The sequence below is a fragment of the Manis javanica genome, chromosome 8 (assembly GCF_040802235.1).
Source record: "Manis javanica isolate MJ-LG chromosome 8, MJ_LKY, whole genome shotgun sequence".
Classification (NCBI taxonomy): Eukaryota; Metazoa; Chordata; class Mammalia; order Pholidota; family Manidae; genus Manis; species Manis javanica.
In genome coordinates this window covers 85,003,501-85,013,824 of record NC_133163.1, presented here as the reverse complement: position 1 = coordinate 85,013,824, position 10,324 = coordinate 85,003,501, and positions in this window count along the sequence as shown.

Here is a 10,324-nt window from a genome sequence, read left to right as displayed (position 1 = left end):
AGCCCAATCACCTCTCGCCCCCCTCCCAATCCCAGCACCTGGCCAATAGCCACCAGCCCCGTAGAAGTAACACCACAATCACCCCATGCCCCTTCCTATATAGTCCAGCACCTTTCCCTAATAAAGTGGAATTCTCCGGTGAATTGCTGCTGTGTGTCGCTCCTTTCCTTTCAGTATGAAACTGACCTCTTCCTACGAGAAGAGTTAATGGCATTTGGGAATATCCTTCAATTAATACTAAGTGAAAAATGTTGACTGGGCACCCAATCAAATGGGTAAAAACATTTGGCCAATTCCTGCCCTCAAGTGCCTCAAACCACGGACAGTTGCCCCAAGAAGGCTGCCTATGCTGGGAAGGACACCAGAAAGACAGCATGCAAAGGGGTTCAAGTCTCAATGTGTTTTTCACTGCAGCCATGTGACCTTGAGTGAGTCATGGCTCTTTATCTTTGTTTTCTTTCTCTTTTGGAATATTAGGTGAATTCATATTGACCTAGCATTATCTTAGGTTAACAAGCCTTTTCACAGACATAATCTTATTTGGGCCCAATAATCACCCTGGGAGGCAGGCAGGCAGCACTGTCCATACTTCAGGACCAGGAAGTTGAGCTAAGGGGATGCAGGCACTTCCAGAAACCTTGTTACCAGCCTGAGAAAAGGGAGAGGCCAGGACTGAGATCCCCTGACACTTTCTCCAGAGCTCTGTCCACTTACTAAAACTCACCCTGCCTCTTGGCCTGAGAGTCATGGGGGCCTGGAGTGGGGGTGGAGGGTTGTCTGTTAGAATATTTTGCAAACAGATGCAGTGGTGACAGCAAAATTCTGATCCTTCTCCCCAAGAATCCCCCATGAACTTCTCTCAGAATGAAAAACAAGCCATGAAGGCACTCACGAGATGAGGAATGAGAAAACAGCAAAGGCGGCTTTTTCCTGCGCTGTCTGGTGCAGCTCACATTTGCCCTGCAGGAGCGCCCAGAGGCCCCCTTGGTGTCCACACATCTGCCAGATTTTCCAGTCGGCTTTCAATCAATTCCTTGGGTATTAGGTATTAGGCTGTAAGCAATTCTTTCTACTTTATGGTTATTAAATATGAACGATGGCCCAGTTGAAGCTTCTGAGTCTGATGGGGATGACTCTCCGGAGAAGCACCTGTAGTGTGGTCCAGAGAGGCTGGATGGCGGGAGCAAAAGCAGGCCTTCCCCGGTGTGGGAGAAGCAGGTTTCTCTGATACATCTCAGTGGTCAGGAAATACTGTACTAGATGTTTTGAAGAAATATAAAGAAAATATAAGATCCAGTCTGATACCCAAGAGCGTTGTAGACAAAATGGTAGCAAAAACACTTAGAAAAATCTATGAAGTCAGCGACTACAGGATTATGTCCAAATAGGCATACAAAGAGATAGCTCAGGGCAGCCATGGAGCTGCTGGTGTGGCTGCTTTCCTCGTGTTATAAAGAGAGGCCTCCTAGTGACTGCACCCTGGAGTCCTTTCAGAGGTGGCCTGCCTGCTTCTTCACACTTACATCCTTTTCCAAAAAACTTCAAATTCATTCTCTCAGAAAGAAGACTTTTCATGTGTTCAGTGAGTGCCACGGAGGTTCCAACCACAATCACTTTAGATGGCCTGAGAAAGAACCAAGTAGGGGCTGTGGGATTATATCCTGAAGGACTAGAACCTCATTGTGTACTCAGTTCCTGAGGGTAAGCGCTAGTTCTTAGTTTAGACATGCAGACTCTCTCTGACTCCCAGAGGGGCAGATGGAATTGGGCGGCGATGAGGTCTGGTCTGCAAGGACGTGATGCTGTGTGCGGGAAAGCAGGGGGCTGCGTCTTGGATTCTGCATGGAGGAAGGATCACTGCTAGGAACTGGGATTAATATTTCAGTGTGGCCTTTCCAATACTGGAATTCAAATGTATGGGAGATTGTAAAGAAATCTGGAAATTCCATTGCCATCCTTGGAAATCAAATCAAAGAAATGAGGAAGGTAGCTAGACATGATTTAGATTTAAATCATCTTGTGTACATAGCATGGGGATAAACATGAAATTTCAAGTATAAAGAATATTCCAGTACTACTATCTTACAATGTCTAGCAACCTGTTCTTTGTAGAGTGCTACTACCTGATAACGTTTGATTCTCGTAACTTTGTCAAGTAAGGAGGTGAATGTAGATTTAGCAGATAGAGAAACCACAACTCTAAAAGATCCAGTGGCTTATATAAAGTCATAGAGCAGAATTGTCTCAAGGACCCAGTCTCCCAATGTCTAATTTAGCACTTTCAAAATTTTTTGTTTGTTTTTGCTATATAGTCTGATCTGTAATTGCCTGCAAGTCTCCCTGGACTAGAATGAAATTGTGGCTCCTATGTTTTATTTGTCTTGGTCCTTTTTAATATTTTGTTTCTTAATCATTCTTTTTCAGATACATACAGAAAAATACACAAACTAAGGTTTGTTGAATTATTAGGAAGCAAAGACCTTGGTAACACTGCCAGCAGCATGGAGGCCTTCTGTGGGTGCTACTGGGGCCGCTTCATGGGCATGAGATAGGATTCTGTGCTTCAGAGGGGTCCATGCTTGGTGCAATACTCTGCTGTTACTGTTCGGAAATTCTTAAAAATTTGTGAACAAGGGACCCTGTACTCTTGCTCCTACCCAATCATGTCCCCTCCCTGCCAAATAACCATATCCTAACTTTTATGACAGTCTTTCCTTACTGTTCTCTGTAGTTCTGTCACCACAGCATGCATATATAAACATTATAGTTTAGTTTACTTGTTTTGAACTTTATGTAAGTGGAGTCATAGGGCACGTTACTTTGTGTATATACAGCTTCTTTCAGGCAACCTTGTTTGTGAGACTTACCCATGTTGTTAACTGCAGCTGTCATTCATTCAGTCTCACTGCTATATAATATTCTCATATATGAATGAATATCACGGTTTCCTTTTTATTTCTTCTATCTTGATGGAAATTTGAGTTGTTTCCATTTTGGCTATTATGAATCAGGCTGCTATAAACATTGTTGCATGTGTAGCTTTGCACAAAAGTGATGCACTTTTCTTGAGCAGTTATTTATCTAAAAGTGAAATTGCTAGGGCATAAAGTGTTTGCCCAGCTTTAGTAGATAATGCCAAACTATTTTGCGTAAGTGGCGGTCTCAAGTTATGGTCTCTCCAACAGCATAAGAAAGCTTCCTTGCTCTGCATCTTCACCAATACCGGGTATTGTCTTCTTAATTTCAACCACTCTGGTGGGTATATTAGATCACAGTGCTGTCTCATTGCAACTTTGACTTTGACTTCCCTGACCAGTAAAGAGGTTGAGTATCTTTTTGAAAATGTATTGGCCATTTGGATATCCTCTTTTGTCCAGTTTCTTGCTGAACTTTTCATTATATTATACATTCATTTTCATATGAATTTATAGGAGTTCTTGATGTATTCCAGAGGGGAGTCCTTTATCAGAAATACAGATTGCAAATATCTTCTCCCAGTCTGTGCCTTACAGATATCAGTTGACGAAGAGAAACTCTTAGTTTTTTTAATGTAGTAAATTTATTGGTCTCTATGGTTGCTAACTTTTTGTGTGCCATTTAAAAATCTTTCCCTTTCTCCAAATCATGAAGAAAATCTCAGAGCTACACTTTTTTTTTCACATTTAGATCTCCAAAGTAACTGTAACTGATAATTGTGTATAATATTAGTGAGAGGTCAAATTTTAATTTTTCTATATGAAAATACCATTATACCAGCACCAGTTATTGCAGACATCCTTTCTCCACTCCTCTGGAGTGCCACCTCTGACACAGATCATACATCCACAGGTGAGCCTGTTTTGGGGGCTGTCTGTTCCTTTACCAATACCACACTGCTATAAATATCTATAGTTTTGAAACATTTCTTTGATGTCTGGTGAACACTTTTTTTTTTTACCTTTATCTTTTCTTTAGAAGTGTCTTGGCTATACTTGACATTTTGCCTTTATTCAAATATGAGACTCAGCTTGTCAGATTTCACAGTGAGATCTGTTGGGATTCTGAATGGGATTCCATTGAATTTATTTATCAATTAGGAGTGAATTAACACCCTAAAATACTCAATTCACAAATATGCTTATATAGCTCTACTTGTTGAGGTCTTTAATTATTCACAATAGTGATTTGTAATTTTCTGCGTAGAGATTGTGCACATATTGTATTAGATTTGGTACTTGGTACTCTGTTATGTTATTGCAAGTGGTATTTTTAAAGTTTTGTATATGTATCAGCAACAAATAAGTTTCATATAAAATATATTTACCTTGTATTATATCCAACACCTCTTTTATATACTTATTTAATTCTAGTAAGTTGTCTATGGATTTTGGATTATATATGCACATATTACCCATACATAAATTTTATTCTTTTCTAATTCCTACAATTTTTACATTTTCTTTTTCTTACCCTATTGCACTGCTTAGGACCTTTATCCAGTATAAATGTGATTAGAGATGATAATAGCAACATTTTCGTCTCTCAATCTCAGAGGGAAAGCTTTCAACATTTTACTGTTATGTATATTGCCTGTGTAGGTGGTGATGCTTGTTTAATACATATATTTTTATAATATTTAGGAAATTCTATTGTATTCTAGTTTGGCAAGAGTATTTTTTCATCATCAATTTATGATGTTTTTCATCAAAAGCTTTGGTGGGTATCAAGATGATCATTTTGCTCTTTATGTTGTTGCAATAGGGATTAAATTGCTTGATTTTCTAATATTAAATAACCACAAAATTCCTGGAATAATAAATCTAATTTAGTCATGACATATTATCTTTTTATACCTTAGTTGGATCCAGGTTGCTATTTTTGTTTAGAGTTTTTAGATTAAAGGTTATGACTGAGAGTCCCCTATCATGTTCCTTTATTATATGCCTTTATTAGATTTTAATATAAAGTTCATTTGGTCATCTTCTTTTTAATTCTCTGGAAGAGTGTATAACATTGGTGTTATCTTTTCCTTAAATTGTTGTTAGATTTTGTTAGTGAAGGCTTTAGATTGGGGATTCTACTTATGCTCAATTTCTTTAATATTCAGGTATTCTATTTCTTCTTTGTTGTGGTTAATTGGGCATTTTCAAAAATAATTTTTCCCCTTCATATAAGTTTTAAAAGATATCAGTATAAAGTTTTATAATAGTAAAATTCCAATCTTTTTATCTTCCACAGGCTCTGTAGTGTTCTTCCATGTTCATTCTTTCATTCTTGATGTAATTTACCTTTCTGATTTGATTCAGTCTTGTCAAAGGCTGAAGTTTATTAGATTTTTTGAAGAATTGACTTTTGGCTTTGTTAATCCTATTTTAATTATTTCTTCCCTTTGCTTCCCTTATATTTTATTCATCAGTATGTTTCTAATTTCTTGAGATGACATTAACTCATTAATACTCATTTTTTCTGTTTATACATTTAAGATGATAATTTTCCTTTTAAACACTGACTTTGCTACACTCCACAAGTTTTTTCATGAAATAATACCATCAGGCAGCTCAAAATATTTCCTAATTTCCATTGTAATTTTTTTTACTCACTGGTTATTTAGTGAGTTTTTAAGTGTATTTCTTAATTTCCATAAATACAGAAATATTCTAGTGTAAAAAATTATTTTCAGTTTAATTACATTATTTTCACAGAGCATATTTAATAGATTCAATTCCTTTACATTTGTTGAGACTTGCCTTATAGCCCAGTAAATGATCAATATTTGAAAATGTTTCGTATGTGCCGCAAGAGTTATTATTGGATGCTTTGTTCTATATATATCGATAAGGTCCATTTCTTTCTTTTTTTTAAAATTAAGGTATATTCAATCTTATGAAGGTTTCATATGAGCAACACTGTGGTTTCAACATTCACCTATGTCAAGTCCCTCCCCACCCTATTGCAATCACTGTCCATCAGTGTAGTAAGATGCTATAGAGTCATTATTTGTCTTCTTTGTGCTATACTGTGATTATCTCCATTTCTTAATCACATTGTTTAAATCTTCTCTAATTTTTTTTTGTGTGTGTTCTATCAGTGATTGCACAATGTTTGTGAATTTGTCTATTTCTCCTTGTAGTTCTATTTTTCCTTTAAATACTCTGAGGCTATGTCATTAGGAGAATAAAATTTAAATTTGTTTTATATTCTTGTTAAACGTTTTATCATTGTGAAGTGTCCTTTTAAATTATAGTAGTACTTTTTGCCTTAAAGTATCCTTTAAATGATATTCATGTAGGTCACCAATTTTAGGACAGGGCTTCTGGTGACAAAGTGTTGTTTGAACACTAAATAAATCATGCCACTATTTTCTGGGTTTCTTTCACTTGAGAAATCCCCTGTAACTCTAATTTTTTGCAACTTTAAATGTTATATTTGGATACTTTTCCATCCTTTCACTTTTCACCCTTTCAGAGTCTTTATATATCTTGTCAATAGCTATGAAGTCTTTTTTTCCCAAGAAATCCAGCTGACAAAATTTGCCTCTTAATTGGGACATATAATCCATTTACTTTTAATTACTGATATGAGTTTAAATCTACCATTCTACTCTAATGAGCCTTTAATTTTAATGTCCTTTTTCTCTGATGCTTTTAAGATTTTATTTTGTCTCTCTTCTCCTGAAGCTTGATTATGTGTCTAGGGGTCAGTTGCCTTTCATTTATGCTGCTTGGGTTTCTCATAGCTTCTTGAGTCTTTTGGTTCATGTCTTTTTATAGTTTTGGAAAATTCTGCTATTAACTTTGCTAATATTGCTTTATCCTGTTCTGTGTTATCTACTTTTCTTACTTCTCATCTGTCTCAGTTCCATTTTGGATATTTTCTTCTGATCTGCCTTCTAGTTCACCAGTTCTTTATTAAGTCACATTTCTAATTTGCTGTTACACCCATCCACGGCATTCTTAACTGGGATGATTGCATTTTTCAGTTCTAGAATTTCTGTTTTTTTCAACTCTTCTTTGTAATTTTTTTGATTTTCTTTTCTTCAACAAAATTCCCAATTTTTAACTCCTTGAACACTTTATTTTTACTCCTTGATAGTTCTAATATCTGTAGCCTCTGCTTATTTGTTTTTATTGATCATTGTTCTCCTGATTCTCACTCATGATTGTCATTTCCTTGCATACTTGTTTTATCCTGGATTGTGTGACAGATATATTATTTGAGAATTCAGTTTGTCTCTACACATCTAGGATATTATATTTCTTCAGAAAGAATTTTGCTTGTGGTTCCAGGCACCTGAGAGCACTAGCAATCTGGTATCATCTTACCTAGGTACTATTGACATTTCAAGCTGGATAATTATTATGTAGTAGTATCTCAGCCTCTTTCCACTAGATGCTAATAGTACCTTTTCCCAGTTATGATAGAATCTTTCTACTAGATGCCAATAGTACCTCTTCCCAGTTATGATAGAAAATGTTTCCAGATATTGTCAAATGCCTTCTAGCACTTGAGAACCAGTCTTAACCCAAAAGAAGGGGATTTGTTAGGTTTTAAATTTAGTGTGCCCTAATCTCCATTTTTGTCCCCCTAGCACATCAAGGCTGTCCAAGACATAGCCGGCCTCTCACTCATCTCTTTCAGAATCCCCAGGTGGAAAATAATACGCAATACCATGTTTATCTCTCTGGTTTTTTATCTTCTCTCAAGCCTTAGTTCAGCAATTTTCACTTTGTAAAGACTTTTCCAAAGTCTTTCAAGTAAATAAAAAAATATTATTCCTGCTTTTCTAGTTGTCCTCAGTGAAGACTAGATCCAAATTTGACATAAGGATGTATAGGCACACACATTCCTGGAGGACACCCTGCCATATCCTATGACTTACCTACCACCATGGATATAGGAATTCGATCTATACTGCCTACTTCTCACATGGGTTATTCTGGCCCCTGGTAGGGGCTCTTTCTTTCTCTTTGATATGCCAGGGCCCTTTTCACTATGAAAACATTCGTCAAGACAAATGTCTAAAGAACCTATCTTCAGCAATAAACTTCAAAGACCCAAGCTCAAATATGCATATGGGTTGACTGTAAATATTCCCAATCCTTTTTTTGGTGTATTTCCTCCTTGGTATATTGTATGTCTTGAAGATAAGGGTTTATAGTGCTTTTTATAATAGCTGCTCACAGAGAAATCAGGGATTCTAAACCTCATACATGGTACAAACATGTGGAAATTGAAGTGCAGTAAGTACATGTAAATAATACACTGCTCTGGGAGGACTAAAGCTGAAAGAATGTCATCTCTAGAGGGAGAAGGGCCAGAATGACCCCAGTTACCTGAAAACCAGGTAAGAAAGTGACAAAGCTTGGGTGGAGGAGATAGGACAATCCTTTCCTGTTTGTGAAGTCCAAAGGAGACGGTCCCAGGAAAAGCAAGAGTAATACTGATCACTCTCAGGTAGAAGGAAATGATGTTTATTGTTTTTTATTAGGAATTTCTCCACTATTTCTTTTTACCCTTGATAACCTTATGTAATCTGAGATCTTTTTTATCCTCATTTTTAGATGAGGACTCTGAGGCTTAGCATGCTGTGACTTGTTGGAGGTCATCAGGCTAGGAAGCAGCGAGGCTGGTATATGAAACTGGGTGTCACTGTAACACCCATGACTTTGTCCTTATGCTTTGCTGCCCCTGAAGTTCCCGTAGGGTCACGATTTCTCATCCGAGGATGTGAAAATTCAAATGTGTGTTTTAGAAGACGATCTTTCTCTGAGACCATTGTGTCTTAGGTGGGGATCCAGTAAGACAGGCTCTTCCATCAGAAAGTGCCTCTTAGGAGAGGCTCAAGCGTGGCCCCTGGGAGAGCCCTTGCTGGGTCAATGTTCTTTAATCTGTCACACAAAACCAGCAGTAGAAGATAAAGAGCAGGGGTGCCCTGACCTTCTAGGTGAGCTCCCTCTGTCCAGTGCTTAGTCCCAGATTCTTCTACGGGACAAATATCCATAAATACAATAGTTACTCAAACATGGCCGGATCCTTCTGGTCTTTGGAACCAGGCTGGAAGTCTTGGAAGATCTGGCAAAGTACTGGGTGACTTGGTAATTGGTGATGTCTTCTAGGACTTGAAGTATGAGGGAGAGCATTTTCTTTCCTGAAAGATGTTTCTCTTTCCTTCTACTTCTGGTTCTGACCAGTGTAATAAAACTGAGTACAACTGTTCATTTGCGGTTCTTTCACTAACAATGAAATACTCTGCTAATAGGAGGATTTAATTTCAGCAGTAAATAACTTCAAAATGACTCTAAACTAGGTCTTAGTTTGGCTTCAAATTAGGCAATGGACATACCACAGTATTGGTAGAAGGGTCCAGGAAATCCAGCACTACATCATCCAGTTCTGTTCAAATGTTTTTGGATAGGACATTGTTTTACCTTGTCAGATATATTTTCAGACTGATTCATTATAGGGTTACTCCAGAGCAACTACTCAGAGGTAGGTTTGATGGTTGCTGATCTTTGATTCACACTAAATCTCATGTGGCTCTCGCTGATTTCTATCACTTTTTGCCTTGTGTTGTACCCTACTTCATCTCATCTACAGAAAGGAGAAAATTCTCAAGGTTCTGATTAGCTGTTTCTTAAAGGATTCATATACAGCTCCATTTTGTTAGTTTCTTTGGCTTTGACAGAAGTCCTAGGGCTCCAATACTCTTTACTAGATATTTGACAAAAAGTACAGTAAGGTTTGAAAGAGCAGTAATTTATGAAAAAAGAAACATCTTGTTAGAAGGAAAACTTTTTTTTACCATATCTCAAAAATGAATAAGGCCACCCACGTGCTAAAACCTTATAATGTTTGTCTATACATCCTCCTTTCTCCTCAAGCAGCTAATTCTATTTTCTGTGACCGCAGGGACAGAACAGTGGCTGAAAGCATTTGTTTGAGTGTCTGAATTTTGATTTCCCCACTTATCAACTGCATGGGAAAGTTATCAACTTCTCCAAGCATTAGTTTTCTTATCTGTACAATGGGAATGGTAGTAATCTTTGCCTCATAGCTTGTGAGGATTAAAAAAATAAAATGCTTAATAGAGCACCTGGTGTATAATATATACCGCTATTTTTATCATAGTAAAATATGTAACATAAAATTTACCATTTTAATCATTTTGAAGTGTTCAGTCTTGTGACTTAAAGTACTTTCACATTGTTGTGCAACCATTACCATTCATCTCCAGAATGTTTCCATTGTCCTATATTAAAATTATGTATCCATTAAGCAATAACCCGTCCCCTTCTCCCAGCCCCATGACAACCACCATTCTACTTTCTATCACTATGAATTTGAC